Source organism: Malaya genurostris, chromosome 2, assembly GCF_030247185.1.
Source record: "Malaya genurostris strain Urasoe2022 chromosome 2, Malgen_1.1, whole genome shotgun sequence".
NCBI classification, from domain to species: Eukaryota; Metazoa; Arthropoda; class Insecta; order Diptera; family Culicidae; genus Malaya; species Malaya genurostris.
Window position 1 is genome coordinate 61,503,770 of NC_080571.1, and position 20,359 is coordinate 61,524,128.

Below are 20,359 nucleotides of genomic sequence, written 5' to 3' on the forward strand. Positions count from 1 at the left end.
TGAAGCAATCCATTTTTTCAACTTGTGCCATCGAACGGAATAGGAGGAAGTCAGAAGGGCGACATCTGGGGAATACGGCGAGTGGGGCTAGACCTCCCATTTCAGCGTTTCCAGGTACTTTTTGACCACTTTTGCAACGTGAGGCCGAGCATTGTCGTGTTGGAGGATGACTGCCATGTCGCTCTTGATACTGTGGCCGCTTTTTTTTAGCGCGCGACTCAGTTGCATCAGTTGCGTTCGGTAGCGATCTCCTGTGATGGTTTCACCCGGGTTTGAGAGCTCGTAGTAAATTGTTATTCATCTTTGAAGGTTTTTTCGCTTCCACTATCATGTTTGTCTTCGACATCGAAATCACCATTTTTAAAACGTTGAAACCCCCCCGACACGTTCTTCTACACAGAGCAGCATCACCGTAAGTTTCTGAAAGCATTCGATGCGCTTCAGAAAAGTAAAACTTCCCGCAAATGGCACATAAACTGACATTTTCGAGCGTGAATAATACGAAAACTAGAACAACTGTCACTGAAACGGCGATGACAATTCGTTAGGCACTGTACACACTCACTTTAAAGGCACCATCCTCTATGTATTTTAACCAGCCTCAGCCGGTACAGCCATCTATCGGGAAATGGCGGAGGCAAAGTTGTACACCTGATATTTTATGATGTTGATAAAAAATTAATTAGTTCAAAATAAAATCTCATTTTTGTAAGGATACCAATAAAGGAACCAGTGTGTTCTCAAAATTAAAACATCACCAAACGAAACAAACAGGACCAGCGTAAATCTCATGTGTACACATCATACTTGATTTTGTACATCGTTGTGTGATTTTGAGGATGAATACGGATTTTTGTTTCAATGTTTGTGTTCATCGAACAATATTTACCTTAGTGTGAATACAGCATCGTCACAATTCTGATATCTCGCAGAAGTCTCACAGCACAATCAGTTCTTTTCTGAAACGAAATTGAAAGTATTCTGTTAAAAATGTGAGTTCATCTCAAGATTGTTCGCAAAATAAGATCATGCAATTTTTGTTGAGAAGTAGATACGGTTTTAGTGAAAATAGTCCATGTTGGGTTACTGTATCAAATTGTTATCTCATTAGTAGACTTGACTTCAAATAAGCGAATGATAATCAAATCAAGCATGCGAGTGATTGATTACAAAAAATGTGAATAAGTCCAATTTAGAGAACAATAAGTCCAAATTACATTGTGTACCATTACAGCCTGTCTACTGTATGATTGGGAAGTGAGCCGCTTTATAAAAAGTAATGTCATATTCTTATTCAAAAATCGTTTCCGTGCCTTCGTTATACGCTTCAGAAAATTCAATTAAGGAATGTGTTCAAAAAACATGTTGTTTTGGCATCGAATGAGGCAAATCCGCCAAACTCACCAAAACTTCACCCAATAAAGAAATTATGAGCGATTATGAAGGAAGAGCTTCAGAAAACAGGAAAGGCTTTAAAAAAAGCCAAGCTTTTGAAGAAAGAGTGGATGAAAGGATGTAAGAAAAATAGCGAAAGTGGTGCACAGAACTTGATGGATAGTCTAAGCAGAGAAGGTTGAAAAAACCTACTTTTCAAAAACATAGCTAATATGTTTGTAATTAATCCAGGTGAGTTTCAAAAAACGTCCGACTTAAAATAAACGGTTTGGTGATCATTTTTGTCAGTTACATTTTTTTTCGAGTGCAGCTCTTAATACTGATTCATTTGATTTGGAGACATAACATGTTTTCACTAGAAATATTAACAAGGTACATCTTTTTTTTAAACGTTATATTGGTGAGAGAGAGCAACTGGCAAAGCCAAACTAATTGTACGCGGAATATCATACTACTAGACTAAGCAAGTAAATACGAGACAAACGGTTAGTCTAACTATCATCATCATCACCATAATAACCCATAATTAATTTTGACATTTTGATGTCCTTTTGATGTTTTCCTTGGAACCAAAAAAAATGGGTTCGTTGTAACTTACCAATATACGAGATCAAATATGTACTGCTGCTTATGTTTACTCACAAACACCACCGACACTGCCGTTTTAGAACGAACATTACAAACTAATCGATTGAGTGACAATAAAATAAAAAGTAGCTTTGAAGTGTGAAAGTGAGTGGTCATTTGTCGTTGATCTGTCCGTTTCCACTGTTACCAGTGTTGTAGTAAATTAATAAGGATCTTCTAGAGTATCAAACGATGTACAAACATCGCGTGCATTGTGGGGACGGGTGAAGGTTATCCGAAAGCAGCCGAATGGTTATGTTGTGTATTTCCTGTAAATGAGTATCCCAGTTTTTTAACCGTTTGTTGTGTCAATAAAGTTTCATTGTCTACGTTTAATACGTTTCAGTGAGTAAAACCCCATAAGAAATGGTTTTATGACCCATTTTAGCAAACAGTTAATTCATTCGGTGCCACTTTGCCATGATTTGGGACGAACAAATTCACTTTCAGTCTTCGATTGATTGCAATGATACAGAAAATGTGAGTAACAGAATCTTCTCGTTAGTTAGGTTTTATCGAAGATCATGAAAATGATTGATTATATTTGCACAATTTCGAAAGGTGAAATTGTGTTATGGATGGTGCCACCTTAAACGGACCTTTGGCTGGTAAAAATGCAAATTCAGGTAAAAATATACCGTAGGTAAAATGAGTTAAATGTTTAATTTTTCAACAAATACAACAAATTATGTTAGCACTACCTATTGACGATACTTGAAAAATGATCTGTCTGCAATAATTCCATATCTCTACACGGAGTACCCCCAGATCACAAAATTACAATATTGCAATTGTTGTTTTTACACCCTTGTTTCAACTGATATGCTATTGATTTAACTAACATATCTGGTAATTTTTCCATATTATTCCGGGTTGGCAGTTCAATGCATATGGCATTGGACCTACAATCCAGATGTCGTATGTTCGAGCCCCGACCTGAAAGGATTCTTAGTGTCAGTAGGATCGTAGTACTAGCCATGCAATGATTCTGTACGCTATGAATCGGCTGCTAAGTTTGTAGAAACAGAACGGCCAAATTCTACAAAAGGAATGTAATGCAAAGATTTTGTTTTTTGATTTTGCGATATTCATTTAGGTAAATAAAATTGTTGTTTCAAACTGCTGTCAGTTGGCTGAAAACGAAGACAGCAGAACGCAAAACAAAAAAACTATAAATATTCCATGTTGAAATATTTGAATAGCAATTTAACGTCACTTATGTCAGTTATGTACTTGTCCAATTGATTAGAAGAACCAATCATGCTTCGCTGTACTTGGCCACCACAGCCTTCACGTACAGTCATATATCTGTGTGTTTGTTTTCTGTTGAATTTGTTCCCATAGACATAGGACTGTAAGGGGCTGTCCATAAAAGACGTCAGGCTTTTTTGGGCGATTTTTGACTCCCCATCCCCCCTTTGTCACAAATTGTCACAGAAGCAAAGACTCCCCACCCCCCCTATGTCACATGTCACGAATTCAAATTTCATCTCAATATGTCATTAGATTAAAAAATATCCCTAAAACTACAAAATCATCGGAATTATTTTATTAATATCAATTATATAAATAACAAAAGTATTTGGTTGGAATTGATGAAACATTTAAAACATCTGTTTTATTCGTGCTAGAGGTACACAGATATATTATTGTTTTAGGTAAAGAATAATATTTCCTTAGTGTAGCATACAGGGCTGAGAAAATAAAGACCAAAACTTCATTAAAACGAGATCACTGCCGAAGAATCTTTTCAAGATCAGTTGATCAGTGAATTTTAAATCACATCGTTAAATATCGGTACTGATCTTCCGTCACACAATGGGTAGTGGTTTTGAGCTAAAATGATTCTTGATTTATGTAAGTTCAATCATTGGATGATTCGATAAGCTTTGATGTTGCTGGAAGAAAATCACATATGATCAAGATAAGACATGACATGATCTACGTCTGAAATCGTTGATTTCCCGCCCTTTTTCAAATGGAGTACAATTGAATAAACAGCATCAGAATCAAATAAGAGAAATTCTTATGATATACTATTATCAATGCTAGAAAATCAAATTACTGAAAAAATTGTCAGTGCATAACTTAAGTTAAACCGTTTGAAGGCATCTTTTTCTTTTTTACTCATATTAGCAAAATTTATTAATTTCGCTAATTTACTCGCTCCTCCGTGAACTTTTGTTGATCACAACAGAAATGATTTCCTGCATCATTCATTTCCGAATTTACAAGAAGAAGCTTTTACATCAACAAATACACGTTTCCCTATAGAATGTAAACGTTTATTGTGAAGATTTTTTTCAGGATAAAGGCAAAACAGTAATACAATTAGGTATTTCAAAAATGCGCTCATTGAAAATATTGGACGTCATATTCCAAAAACCTCCCCCCCTTCCCCTTGTCACAAAAGGTCACGTTTTATGAAACACCCCCCTCCCCCTTGGGGCGTGACGTCTTTTATGGACAGCCCCTAAGTGAATACAGTGGTGGCAGTACAGTACAGCGAAGCATGCTTGGTTCTTCTAGTCAATTGGACTTTGTCTTCATGTGTTTTCATATGCAGGGTAGTTGAATTGACAAAACAATTTCCGCAGTTAGCTACGGGTTCGAGTCCCGTCTCTGCGGTAACATTTTTGCGGTTTTCATTACATAGTCACATTTGTATGTCATTTTTCTAATATGTTTTCCCGTTAGATACTGATCAAATTTAAAACTGAGATACTTTTTGCTTTCATACATACAGGTAACTTAAAGTGTGTCATTACTCAGTTGCTGACACCTCATTGAAACGTTTCATTTTCCATTTAGGGTTTTCTATCATTTCCCAACTGTAACGTTTCACTCCCCGTTTGTGGTGCATGACATTGCTAAGCTGCCAGCACAATAAATAACAAAAATGACAGTTTAGAAAAAAACATAATAATAATAATCGACTAGTTGTTACCAAATTTCAATCAACCAAATTCAGAAACCCTTTTCATAACCCACCTAGTGGTGTGAAAATGCCTTTCTCATGTCATTCAATCAGTCACATTAAAACAATTGTTTTAAGATAATTTCTGACACAAACTTGGGTTGATTTTAATCACAAATCCATTCAGATTGTTTTGATTAGTTCAGAAAGCGTGACTCAACACTTACGTCGCACATTCGACAACATACTCAAGACCAAAAGTATCAGCAATAATATATTCGAACTTGATCATTAATTACTTTCTGAAAAAAAGTGCAGATAAAAAAACACGTTTAGTCGGTTACGTCACTTATACTGAATATATTTCCGGAATCCGAGCTTAAGCTTGTAGAAATCGAGTGAACCAATTCTGAAAAAATTGTGCGGAGAGAAAAAAATCGTTTTGTCGGTTACTTCACTAATCGACTAATACTTTAGTTTTTTTGCGATCATAGACTTTTGCGTGTAAAGTGATAATTTTCAATTGGTGGACAATCTTCAAATTGGTGCTCCGTTTTTTCCACCGGGTTTGGACCACAAGCTCCACATTTTTTACTGTGCTTACAGAATTTAGAATGTCAATTTAGGATATCGCAAGTCAATACACATAGAGTAAACAAGTAAAACAAAACTTTCTATACGATTCGCGTCGGAAGATAGGGATGTCCATGTCCATTAATGTGATCGCTTTGAAATAAAATCGGCTTAATTCTACTACAAAATTGGGAGATGGTGACAGACACAGATACTAGTAGATCGGTATTTGCAACTTTCATCAGTGTATCAGACATAAGTCCTTAAAAGTGTTTTGATAAAACTGCCTGTAAAATTTCTTGCATTGTCCACAAATAAACATTTTTCATCTCATCCTGAAATATTTCGACGTATAAAGAAAATTATGTCTTATGAGTAAGAGTTGCTATTATTATTATTATTACTATTATTATTATTATTATTATTATTATTATTATTATTATTATTATTATTATTATTATTATTATTATTATTATTATTATTATTATTATTATTATTATTATTATTATTAATATTATTATTATTATTATTATTATTATTATTATTAGTGTTTTGAAATATTCAGACGTGTGCTTATGTTTCAGGGATATAATTGGCTGGTTCCGAAGATTTGGATTTCATGCGAACTGGAAAATTCGAAAGATCCAAACATGTTCATTATTTATAAAAAAAAAATTAAAAAAAACTAAATACGATTGCTTGCCATTTGCAAGGAATCGTAAGTCTTTCTGTAATGTTTGAATCTAATTGATGCAAACATAGCATTTAGGCGGGGCTGATCGATGGAATAGTGAACTCGGAATGCGATTGAGTTAGCATCTCTCTTATTTGCATGTAAAAACAAATACATGGAAACATATTTTTTCTGTAAACCGCTGCCAGACACATACACAATACAAATGATAACTAATTTGTAGCTCTAACTTTGCTTAGAGTTTTCTGAAAGTTTGGTAAAAGATAAAATGTGCGTGTTTGGTGCTTTTAATAGAGCCTTTGAATCACGCAAAAACGATAGTTCAATCCATTTGAAGTGAAATCGTAGGTAAATCGTGGTTAAGTAGAGTCACAGGACATCTATCCTTGTCACCACCAACAAATCAAACACAAAATATGTCAACCTTAGGAATATAGAAGTCGGTAGTCGGTAATTTATCCAAAATCATTGTGGGCCATATTTCTAAATGTCTTATTTCAATGCGAAATGTGACTCGATTACGTCTCTTTATCGCTTTTAATTTCTTTACCGGGCGAATTATAAAAAAAAAATCATAGATCGGTAACAATGTTTGCGTTACACGGGTAGAACAACACCGACCACAGAAAGTAAAAACTATACGACAAACTGTTTCATAAGTTACCCTTTGAAATATGTTTCTACACATCGCTCAATTCACTCAACTATTCCGCGGATTAGAGAAGATCAGTCGGTTTCAGCCAAATGGTTCAAATATCTCGGATGCTAAAAATTATTAAGTCCAATCTGGTTATCCAGTATCAAGCTTGTTATTTAATACCAACTTCTAAGTCTATTGCTGAAACTTCTACTGTAACACAATTTCCAATGATGAAGTTCTCCGATATCTTATCCCATTGCACTCCAACTACATCCCTATTTAATCTGCTATGTCCAACTTTCCCGAACTACCTCTGCATAAACTGTTATTATCGAATTCTTGGGGTTACGTGCACAATATCATAGCTCCCATTCTGCACCGAGCGTGAGATTTCGTCACTGGCCAGGGATAACCTCCACAATATTATGATGAAAGAGTAGACCAAATCCAATTCCAGCGACGATGGTGCGAGCTGTAAAATTGAGTTGCCCATGGAATCGAAGTGTGCTGCTGTTATCTACGACAGTCTCCACGGGTGGCAAAACTTTGCTGCGAATGGAACGGCAAATTTCGATAATCGCCACCGTTCGACAGCTCCGAGACGTTCCCTGCTGTGGACGGTGCAGCAAAAAATAAAGCCAACCGACCCACCGACCAAACGCCGGGAATGAATATTTTGCATAAGAAACCTCTGAGAGTTTCGAAGCTAAGCGTAAAAAGAAACACTTCGCCATCATGGAAACGGTTATTGTCGTCGTTTGTTGTTCGCATAGCACCATAAATAAATAATAGCTTTGCCGATGCGGTCCAAGAGGACGGGCAGGATTCCGTTCATTTACATGGGTTAGGATTTTTCCCCATAACTCGATAGATTGAGTACATTTGTCCTTATGATAATCCCTGGAGGCTAGTAGTGGAAACTTTGAGACATAGAAAATCACATCACAGCGATTCCCACGTTATCTGCTTTTCGGCACATTTGAGTTGGGCACAGTTGTGGAAATTGGTTTACATCAACAATGTTTAGGAAAGTGGGGATGACATTCTTTAGGATGGTTGAACGACAAAACATATTTACCCGTTACGAAAAATATTTGCAATTGTTGTATTCTTAAACAGTAAAACATAATGCATAAAAACCGAAAATCAACAAGTCGTTTGGTAGAAATAAGGGCCATTATCTTCTATAATAAAAATCGGTTAGTTAAATGATACGATTAAACTTGTATACATCTACGCGTGCACTACTCATGTAACTATTTTAGATATTGTTTTGATTCGGTAATCATTTGCCTATCTGTGCGTACAAAGAACAATGTCCACAATCAGCTGATTCAGCAAATTTATCCAGAATAACCAACGGCCTCATATTACCTGATCCACATGATAGATTCCTTTTGCTTATGTCCTTTTCGCTTGATACCAAGCCTAACCCAGTTTCCACCCCAACCCTAACTCAAATCCCTGTTGCTAAGTGCGAAACCAACATGAAACCACAAACCAACCAACACTGTGCATTTCTTTGCGTATCCAACAAGAAAGTTTCTTAAGCTCTGTATAAAGACAATTGGACTGTGTTTTTCCTTTTAAAATGTTTCGTTCACTTCTATGATCAAGATGAATTTAAATTAAAGATATGTTGTGAATCGTACAAAACATGGAACTGCAATAGCTTTATCGTTCTATCGTCTTTTGTTTTAAATCAATTAAATAATGCATACCAAACAAATGCATATGGTCAGTTCGTGCTCGCATCTCACACGACGCAGTTGAAAATCATTTACGGTCAAAACAACAGAAACAAAGACAATACAGAACAGTGAACAATAGAGTGTACGGAATGGTCAAATACGATTTAACAAAGCCGGAATCTTGGCCTACAAGACCAAATTCAATTTGGTGCATAGATTTCAAGCGTTGCAAAGTTAGACCCGCAGCAAATGAAATTGAAATCTTACTTAAAGAACGAATGCATCTAGACGCTAATAATGTAACTGAGATTCAATTCAACAAGGCGTCTAACTGTGTGTACATTATGTTTAAACGTGAAAGAGATGCAATTGCATTCGCTTCGGTTAACAACGAGGTGCACAGTGTTGAGTGTGATAACATTAAATACAAAATCCCTGTGCACATGGTGGACAATGCCATAGAAGTATGCCCCCCCCCCCCCCCCCCCCCGCAGGTCACCGATCTGTACGTTCGGGAGAATATGTCGCAGTACGGTGAAATCCTTTCCATCGAAAGGGAAGTAATTTTTTCCCCGGTTTTTTTTTGGCGTGCGAGTGGTACGTATGCATCTACGTAAGGCAATTCCATCTTACATTATTTGTGGTGAAGGTGGGACACATCCGTGTAAAACGCTGATTACCTATGAAAATCAGCTGGTTACATACCAGTTTTGTGAACAACCTGCACACTACGGTAAACCTTGCACCGAAACTGCGAAAAGGACATCTTCAACCAAAGGCAAGATCAACTGTTCGACAATGGAAACTAGTGAGCGCAGTACTCCTGTTTCACCATCAAATCAACCAGCAACTGCAACCAATGTACAACAAGGCGCATCTACAGCAACTAGCAACGAGCTCAAGACTGCGAACATCAAGGAAAACGAAAAGAAGACGGAAATCAACAACAAAACCACCGATGCGGCAATGGATGACGAGACGAGTCACGAACAAAGTGTCCCTCAACCCTCGCAGGGGGGAAATGGAAGCTCCTCTCCTCCTAGAAAAAGAGTGACAACGAGATCCACTTCAAAAAATGCAAATTCGGCCACGTAAAGCTTGTACGCAAATAGACCTGAATAAAAATACGTTTTAAATAACAAAAAATGGATATGGTGTTTAAGAATAGTTGTTTGAAGTATATGTATGATACAATATGAAAACTGAATTTAAATAATGATAATTAATTGATAAGAAACTTGAATTCTAATAATTAAAAAAAACTTTAATTACACAAAAACCTCAATTTATGCGCCTTATAAAGGGTGATTTTTTAAGAGCTTGAGAACTTTTTTAAACAATAAAACGCATAAAATTTGCAAAATCTCATCGGTTCTTTATTTTAAACGTTAGATTGGTACATGACATTTACTTTTTGAAGATAATTTCATTTAAATGTTGTCCGCGGCTGCGTCTTAGGTGGTCCATTCGGAAAATCCGCTTTTTTATCGACAAATTTTGTTCAGCGATGAGGCTCATTTCTGGTTGAATGGCTACGTAAATAAGCAAAATTGCCGCATTTGGAGTGAAGAGCAACCAGAAGCCGTTCAAGAACTGCCCATGCATCCCGAAAAATGCACTGTTTGGTGTGGTTTGTACGCTGGTGGAATCATTGGACCGTATTTTTCAAAGATGCTGTTGGACGCAACGTTACAGTGAATGGCGATCGCTATCGTTCGATGCTAACAAACTTTTTGTTGCCAAAAATGGAAGAACTGAACTTGGTTGACATGTGGTTTCAACAAGATGGCGCTACATGCCACACAGCTCGCGATTCTATGGCCATTTTGAGGGAAAACTTCGGAGAACAATTCATCTCAAGAAATGGACCGGTAAGTTGGCCACCAAGATCATGCGATTTGACGCCTTTAGATTATTTTTTGTGGGGCTACGTCAAGTCTAAAGTCTACAGAAATAAGCCAGTAACTATTCCAGCTTTGGAAGACAACATTTCCGAAGAAATTCGGGCTATTCCGGCCGAAATGCTCGAAAAAGTTGCCCAAAATTGGACTTTCCGAATGGACCACCTAAGACGCAGCCGCGGTCAACATTTAAATGAAATTATCTTCAAAAAGTAAATGTCATGTACCAATCTAACGTTTAAAATAAAGAACCGATGAGATTTTGCAAATTTTATGCGTTTTATTGTTTAAAAAAGTTCTCAAGCTCTTAAAAAATCACCCTTTATATGTGTTGGCTTGTGCCAACGTTTGATGAAAGCAAGTGCTCAACTGATACCTACTTGAATACTTTCATCTTTTGGAGCACCACAGGGAGGACGGCGAACGATTTGTTTAATAACTTTCAGTAAGGTGCATCTGAATATCGAAGAACTCTTTGCAGGGGATGCAACGACTGTACTGACGCATTAAAACAATATCGATCGGAGAAAGGTCACTGGAAGAAATCGAAAGCAAGCGGAAGACAAAACCGCTCTGGCCGAGAGCGTTTCCACCGGCAGTCACTTGTGTCCTGGCTGTAGACCGTTCGAAAGCACCAGAAGAATTGTTCGGATGAATGATTAGTTCACTTGTTTCTGCTTTTAATGTTTTCTATTCGAAAGTTCAAAAAATACTGATTTTACATCTATAGAAAATGTGTATTATAGCTGAATCGGCTGTATTGTCTGATGTATCCTGGCTTCCCATTGGCTGCAGTGGGAGAATGAGCGGGAGTGATGGTATTGCTATTTGTTGCTTTGCGTAGTTGACGGGCGAGAGACGCGGCATGTCCCTCCACTGAATGGATCATTCTCGAACGTTCCTCATTGATGTGTTGGTGTGTGAATGAATTGAATGAAAGGTTGACGCTTCGCTTGCTGCGAATGGAAGGTTAACGCTTCGCTGTTGCGAACAATATGTATATATGTATACATATGTGCACGTACATGTACATACACATACATATGTTCATACATGTGTCTACATCAATACATATATACATATATAAGGCGCATAAATTGAAATTTTGGTGTATAATATATCGTAAAACAAATGAACTTTATGGAATGAAAAATATATGATGGTGTTTTACAGTTCATTCATACAATATTACGAAAGTAAGCGCCGTTTTGTCCTAAAAAATTATAATTATATGGAAAAGATTCCATAAACACATTCAATTTCCTGCAAATCTACCTAACTTTTCCCCAAATTCGCCGTTCATTTCAATGCATTTTTCGTTCCGCTTCACTTGATTTTGAACCCGTTGGTATAGATAGGCATACTCGGCGAGTTCCGAGTTCCAAATTGCATAAACAGTAATGCGCGCAAGACGAAAAAATTCGTCAGATCACAATTTTTGATACACCAGAGGAAAAGTTTCATCGGTTTGAATTTCGGACCAGGCATTCCGCTCTTTTTCGTTCATCCACCATTGACACCATTGTCTAACCTTTCTTCTCAATTTCCTAAATCTCAATGAATTTCAACAATCGAAGAGCCTCCCTCTCACAAAAATCTTAATAGAACACGAACGTCGCAACCGGCGAAAGCAACGATGATTGCAGACCTTGTTTATTGTACGCACAGATAGGCAAATGACTACTGAATCAAAACAACACAAAGCCATGCGTCTGAATATACAACGGCTTTCGAGTTCGATTGTATCCGAAGAATACACCCGAATGCTCGATAAACGAATCGGACAATAATGTAACGACGATAGCTTTTACGCGGTGTGGAAGCAGTTTCACGACACAGTCAATAAGGAGTGTATCGAAAATAAGCTATCCACAAATTTTCTTTTCAAATTATGATAAAAAAACGATATTTTATTCAAACTAAATATTGATCCCTTATTGTACGAGGTCAAACTTGAGCATAATGAAAACCGGATGAAATTTAAGTTATTACTTCACGAATTTTGGAACTTTTGATCGAACGCTTTTCATCAAGTTCCGGACAAGTGTTGTATTACATTTTTCAACGCTTAAGCCCAAATTTTTTTTAACTCCTGCATGTTTCCAGCTTCCTTACCAGTTTTATTGAAGACTCTCTTCATGATTGCCCAGCAACGTTTGATGGGTCGAAGCTGAGGGCAATTTGGAGGATTGATATTTTTATCAACGAAATTTATACCCGTTTTCGCAAGGCTATTGAGAGTGGTTTAGGCATAGTGAGCCGACGCTAAATCCACCCAAAACAGTAGAGGTATACTATGCTTCTTATATAAAGGCAGCAATCTCTTCTGGAGACACTCGGATCGATAGATTTCTGCATTTATAGTTCCGGTAGTGTAAAAAATGGTTGACTTCAAACCACAGGAACATATTGCTAGCCATACCATTACCTTTCGACCAAATTTCTCCACTTGAATCGACCTGTTCGCATCACTCTCATTCTCCCCAACGACGACACTAAAGTAATGTGGACCTGGAAGGGTTTTTGAGTCCTCCTTTACACAAGTCTCACCATCCATCAAAACGCATGTATCCGAACACTGTAAAAGACGCGAATACAATTTCCGGACCCTTGTTGCTGCTCGCTTCTTCTGTTCTACACTTTGTTTCGAGATTTTCTGCTTCTTGTAGGTCTTCAGGTGATTTTGCCTTTTGATATGCTGAATCATTCCGACACTGGTTCCTGCTTTTTTGGCCAAACCATTGATTGTTCTTCCTGATTAGAGATACCACTTTCTGTTCCAGTTTCGGGTTGGAAGAACAGGGTTTTCTGCCTCTTCCTGGTAGCTCATCCAAAAAATAGTGTTCCCCAAACTTTTTAATGATGGTTTTTACACTTGCATGATGAATTCCAAACTGCTTCGCCAATTTTCGCATAGTAATACCCTTCTAACTTAACCATGTGTCCAGAACCTTAATTTTCACTTCCTTTTCAATACGCGACATTTTGAAAACGCAGAATTTCAACCGCACAAACACGTAAACAAACGAAAGATGACAGCCAAACGCAAAGCATGCTGTGATTTGAGCATAAAAAACCATCACAAATACATGCGTACAAGACAAATATATGTGGATAGCTTATTTTCGATACACTCCTTATAGCAGCCACAGAAGTGTTAGGTACCACACGGGAAAACCAACAGAACGGTTGGTTTGATATTGACTACTGATAAAAAATGGCAACGACGTAAGAAACGTGAGCAGAATGAGAGAGTGCTCACAGAGACAGAGAACTTTTTTGCTAGTAGCGACACTCGGAGGTTTTATAAGACGTTCAACAGCACCCATACCAGTTATGACCAACGAATGAGACGGAAATCTGTTGACCGGACATCATAGGCTGCCAGGTGGAAGGAGCAATCGATAGAAGACAGCAGGAACAGAATGAGGATTGAGGATGACGTACAAGCTGTGGACCCACCTACGCTTCAACTACAGGAGAATTAATTTTGATGCTTTGATTGAGTTTCTTCCAAACATAGATTGGGAACCTCTCAGAGAGCTCAATCATGTGGATGATATGGCTGTGCAGTTTCGAGGTCTTTCGTTCAAGTGGTTAAACTTAAATTTGCCCTTTGTGAAGTGTGCGATTTCTCCTCCGTGGACAAATTCTCGACCTCGAGCTCTGAAGAGTGAACGGAATTCATGGCAGCGTGAACACCGTCGTTGGCGTTCCACTGAAACTAAGAAAAACTTCAAAACCTCTAGCGATGAATATCGTTTACTGAATACCGGTTTATACAAAGCTTATATTATGCGAGTGCAGAATGACTTACGACGGAACCCTAAAAATTTCTGGAGCTTCGTCAGAGCTCTTATTTATGCGACAAAGTGATACGTGTACAGCTAGGCTCGTGTATTTCTTCTCCTTTCACAAATAAATCTTGTGTTCCTCAGGGTAGTAACCTAGGTCCACTACTGTTGGTGCTGTTCTTTAACGTCGCTACTTTACTTCTTGGCGTTGGATACAGACTGCTTTACGCTGATGACCTGAAGCTGTATCTGGCAGTTCGGTCTATTGAAGATTGTGCTCGTCTCCAGGAACTTTTAAATATTTTCGTTGGCTGGAGTAGAAGAAATTTTTTAATTATTAGTACCGCGAAATGTCAAGTTATAACATTTCATCGCAAAAACTAACCCCCTTCCACTATCAAATCGATGGACAAACTCTTGGAAGAGTCGACGTTGTCAATGACCTCGGCTGGATACTAAGCTTACCTTTAACCAACACCGATCAACTCTGATTTCCGAAGCAACGCGACAACTTGGCTTCATAGCGAAAATTAGTCGAGACTTCAAAGACCCGTACTGTCTAAAAGTGCTATACGGTTCGTTGGTGCGTCCATTACTCGATAATGCGTGTTTGGTTTGGAGCCCGTACCAACTCGTTTGGAACTTGCGAATAGAACGTGTACAGAAGAGATTCGTCCGATTGGCTTTGCGGCACCTCCCATGGCAAAACCCACTGGATTTACCACCGTACCCAGACCGCTGTCGTCTGATTGGCCTGCAATCGCTAAAGCGACGAAGAAAGGTGCAGCAAGCGTTACTGGTGGCTAAAGTAATCAATGGTGATATTGATTCCCCAAAATTGTTATCTCTCCTTGACTTCCGTGCTTCTCATCGATCTCTACGCTCGAGGAGTCTACTTCAGACAAGATTTCATTGTACTACTTTCGGACTACATGAACCAATGACAGCATGTATACGTGCATTTTCCAAAGTTGAGCATCTCTTTGAGTTTGGTGAACCGACGCACAATTAGGAAGCATGGAAAACTGAAAACTGTTCAAAAAAGCCTAATGACCACTACATTGCGAGAAGCCTTCTGCCGATACAAATTGGATTTTTATCCTCTGCTTCGACATAAAAACTGAAAACTATTAACCATTCGAAACGCAAATGTGAGTCTTATCATCCATAGCTTAAAAAATATGAATTGAAAGTGCATACAAATAATTTGACATGTAACAAAGTGACAGTAGAATGTTTTTACGTCAATGCGAAAATGGCATTCAGCCCCATTGGAAAAAAATTTATTAGAAAATGGATGAGAATCGTATTGATGAAATTATTATTGAACAATGGGTCACAACAGACAGATGCAATACAGAAACGTTCATGAAACAGAGGGAAGAGTTTGTTTTTTACTTTGTTAAAAAGGTTGAAAAATTTATATTACATGATTTAATTAAAAGAGAGTAGTCTACTTTTTTGAAAAATACAAAAAATAACTTACAGGAAGGAGAATTGTTAGCTGTATGCGATTTTTCAGAAAATTACACTTTTGTATACAGATGAAGTTCAAAGTCACAACTGGAATGCGCAGCAAGCCACTACTCATCCATTTGCCATTTATTTTAAGCAAAACGACATACATTTTGTTGTTATTTGCGAATATCACGATTCTATATCCATTAACTTTTTTTATCTCGATAATGATCGATTTGATGTGACAAGAATAACAGTTTCATGCGAATAAAATCTATTTCTTGTCCGATGGAGCTTTATCTCAATATAAAAATAAATAGAACTTCTCCAATCTAGTTACGCGCTCTGTTGTTCCTCCTAAGACGTCAAATGCTGCCTTACCAAGCAACGTTGCGAAAAAATGCTATTCAACATCTGTATCATAGTTATTCTTGTAACTATAATATAAGAATAACTGTGATGTAGCTGTCGAATGGCATTTTTTCGCAACATCGCATGGTTAAAAAGTCCTTCTAATTATCTAAAACATTGCAGATGATACCAAATCGATTGGACCCACCGTTTCTGGAATATATATTATTCTTAAAAGTAAGGCTAGAGCAGAAATGGCAAACTGATGATGCAAATTGTCTCTTTTGATCACAAAGAAAGCATATGCAAAATTTGAGTCAAATAAAAAATTACAAGAAAAAATCGATCTTCGATTTTCTAAACTAAAATACAAAAAATACGAATATTTTGCGTTATAAATTGAAAATATTTGGTATCATGAAAATGCAATTATTTCAAATTTTTGGTAAGATTCGGCATAAATGTATTTCTATTATTAACGTTTGTTTACCTTTTTCCTAATAAAAAGGAATAGAATTCGTTCAAACTGAAGAAAAAAATTTTCGAGGTGTAGAAAAGCATGTCAGTTTTATTCGTGTTCACGTTATACAATTATGTCTCTAACATTACCCAGACGTATTTTTACCTTTTTTTTAATTATAAAAAATAGATATAGAATTCGCTCAAACTATAGAAAATTTTTCCGAGGCCCGGAGGGTCGAATGTCATATACAAATCGATTCAGCTCGACGAACTGAGCAAACGTCCGTGTGTGTATGTTTGTGTGTCTGTATGTGTGTTGTCAACTAAGAGGTCGAGATCTCAGAGATGGCTGGACCGATTATGATCAAACTAGTCGCAAATGAAAGGTCTCCCCGTCACCCTGAACGCTATTGAATGGTTTTGAGATCGGATGTAACCTTGAAAATAGAATATGTTTTTAGACTTAGATTCCGCACGGTAATAGCTATCCAACAAGCCATAGATTGTTTTTGTGTAAGTGACTTTTCGTATTATTCCAGTAGTAGAAGTTTTGAGCGCTGTATGAAAAAGCAATGCTTGGGAGCAACGTGAAACACGATTATTTATACTGTTACATACAATTGTTTCTAAGAACCAAAAAGACTGTGTACAGCATACTTTTTCATGACATTTTGCCTCGGACCGATTTTAGCACAGTTCGTTTTTAGCAACATAATTGTTCGGATATGACACATGTAAACCGGATGATGGCAGCATTATCGAGTTGAAAGCTATTCCATAATTATATTGATTTCAACTACTTACAGCAATAAATGCTGGAAGAACATAACACCCATCTACCATTCGAATCAGTTCGTCGAGATCAGCAAATGCGTGTGTGATAAATAATTTCACTCAATTTTCTCGGAAATGACTCAACCGTGTTCTACAAACTCAGATTTATATGAAAAGTCGTATGCTCCCAAACAAGGTTCCTGAATTACATTTGAATTCGACTTCTGGTTCCGGAACTACAGGATGATCTGTTTCGACATTTCAAAGTAATGAGTGATTAAAAACTTAAATTGCCGCTTAAAACGACGGTCATTGAAATAATATCATGAAAACTGAAACACCGAAGAATATTCATGCAAAAAACACATGCAGATTTATAAAAAAAGGATTCATCTCACTGCTAGGTTGATTAAGCACGTTTTTAAAGAAATAAACGCTGTTGGAATTCTCAAAATTCTCTTAAAGTACATGGTTTGGCAGGCTATTTGAAGGTACCAAAAAATAGCAAATACGGAATTTCGAACCATTAGCCGTTTCTGTCATTATCTGACTGATATTATGTGGAACTTTCCTTTTCTATTGTTAGAAGCTATGATTAGAAGTTGATTTTGAAGAAAATTTTCCAAGCCTAAATTTGCAAAAGATTAACCAGTTTGACCGAGATCGCATTCTATTCACAGTGGAAGATATTGAGGACAGAAGTATCCGTAATCAAAATAGCCTCAATATCTCACAGACCATTTAATCTAAAGTCCTAGTTTCATCAAACCTGATCCTATATCAGCCCATAAAATAATTACTATATGCAACCGAACGCCTTGCTTAATAAGCCAGTATAGCAGCACTGACAAATTTCACCTTTTCCTCTTCTTGAATTTCCATGAACTCCTCGTAGAACGGTAGAACAGAGGCGGAATGTTGTCACCCGGAAATCATCCATCCCGTCGAGCGGTCCGTAGCCAAATCCATTCCAGTCGACACTGTGTTATAGTATGACACCAACTGGGCGGAAAACACGTGAATAAGACAGAAAGTGTGACCCACACCGGAAGCAGGATGAATTTCAGAATGCGAAGATTGCTACAATTAGGTTGACAAGGCATTAGCAGAGCCTTTCCTTCCGGTCGGCTTCAGCTCATCACCCGACGGTAATCGGAAATGCCCGCTGTTCAACAAGTTGTGATATACTGTTGGGGAAATCAAAGTGAAAGAATGAAAATTGGATGTGTTTCCGCAATAGATTTTCCCGGCAAATGATACCCCGTAGGGAATCGGGTGGTGACCTGAAGGTGTGAGGTTCGGTTGTATATTGGCTTATTGGGGACACGAGATCGGAAAATTGTTATTGACGTACGGACCGATCTTCGATTGATAAAGGCTTTAGTCGACCTTAAAGGAACTGAAAGCACTACTGTGTGATACAAGCACAAAAATTTCCTTTCATTCATTTAGCAAATATCAGTGCAAATGATATCTGAGTCACCCAATCGATCGGATTAGCAGACAAAGCTTGTACAGCGGGGTCTGCGAACATGGAATTGCGTACATTCTCCTTGATTCAGACGACCAATCTAGTACAGATTATAATGAAGCAGATACTGTCACACATACAAAAAATGATTAACGATGCTGTAACCGAAGAGCTACTTCATAACAGCCGGGTAACGCTCAGACGAATTAATGTACTGGCGGGATTGAAAGTTGATACTCAATTGATATTAATTAATTAGCTCGTCCATAACGGAATTCATCCTATCATTCGACGATATTGAACTGGGTCATAGCTTAGTTCGATGGATTGGGCGTAAAACCGCGACACTCGGTTAGAATATATGTATGTACATAATTTCCACACTAACTTGTCTCTGCTACTTTTCCCCCAAAACGAACCCAGCAAGTCAAGGCTGAGCACGCGAAATTGAATTCCGTACCAATCTGATTCAGTCAAACTATAACAAATAAATCAGACAAACTTCCCTTTTTCATTCACCCACTGTCGCAGTTTCCATTTGCAAACGAAAGTACTATCGACTTGAAAGAGCAATAAATCGCTCAAAGTGTATTTGCTCACTAGGAACCGAAAACACAATATTCCAATATCGAATCATTTCCTTAACCATCAGCAGTAGCAGACACCAGATCGATTGTGCCTCACCCTTTGCCTTCGAAGAAGCAATCATTGATGGTTCCGACCATTCATGTACAAATTTATACGCCAAACCACTAACCAAATCAAATTAATTTCCACAAATATGTGAAGAGGCATCTTGATGCCTCCTTGGAAATCATTCAGCAAATACTGTTTTCTCGTTTATTTTTGAGGAGTGTGGAAGCATGTTCCAGTATAATAGATCACTTCACAGGTTCTATGGTAGATTGGTGAATGTATTTTAGGTTAGCATTTGATTACAAAAAAATCAAGTAATAGTATTATACTAAATTTTATAAGTAAAGTTGTCACAATGAGGGTTGGCTTGCTCCCGTTTGGATAAAACTTTGATCATGTTTTCGATATAGAAAACTTTTTAGTTTCGTGAAGATGAAGAGACCAATTCGGAATTTGGAATCAGAACCACTTGGCTCAAGTGACACGTTCCCCTGATTATTTGGAGATATGTGTCTTGCCGTGATTTCTCATCATTTTCTGATGGAAAGAAGGGGATAAAAAGAACGGAAAAGATGTCAGCATGGCGGGATACCCATAAGAAGTAAACAGCATTTGAAATGGTCTTCGATTTAAGTTCGACATGCGATCACTAGACTCGACCGTGAATCATTCGAACAGAGTTCCTTTGGAGCAATACAATACAGTATCCACCAAATGAATGAGACTATTCTAGTCTTATTTCATGACAGTAGACACCAGTACCATCATCCAACAGAGAACCGTTCGTATAACAAACTATGAACTATGTGTTCCTTAAGTTGTCGTTACAAATAACCAGACAACCACTCCTCAAGAAGAGGATATCTCACATTGAATGTTTTGAAAGGAGAATGTGAGAGTTAGATCACTAGGAACGAGTAAATACTCAACCTGTAGCCTTAAGACGGTATGCACAGGAGCGCTTCTAAAGCAGCA

General features: G+C 37.6%; 1 protein-coding gene across 3 annotated transcripts in view; it reads right to left on the reverse strand.

The window, feature by feature from the left end:
* The window catches only part of LOC131432398 (soluble guanylate cyclase 88E), a 214,699-nt gene that overhangs the window by 127,402 nt on the left and 66,938 nt on the right, over window positions 1-20,359 (reverse strand). For all 3 annotated transcript variants that reach the window (XM_058598638.1, XM_058598639.1, XM_058598637.1), the window contains exon 2: window positions 890-959. The gene's annotated coding sequence lies outside the window, so the exon portion shown is untranslated. The remainder of the gene's footprint in view (window positions 1-889; window positions 960-20,359) is intronic.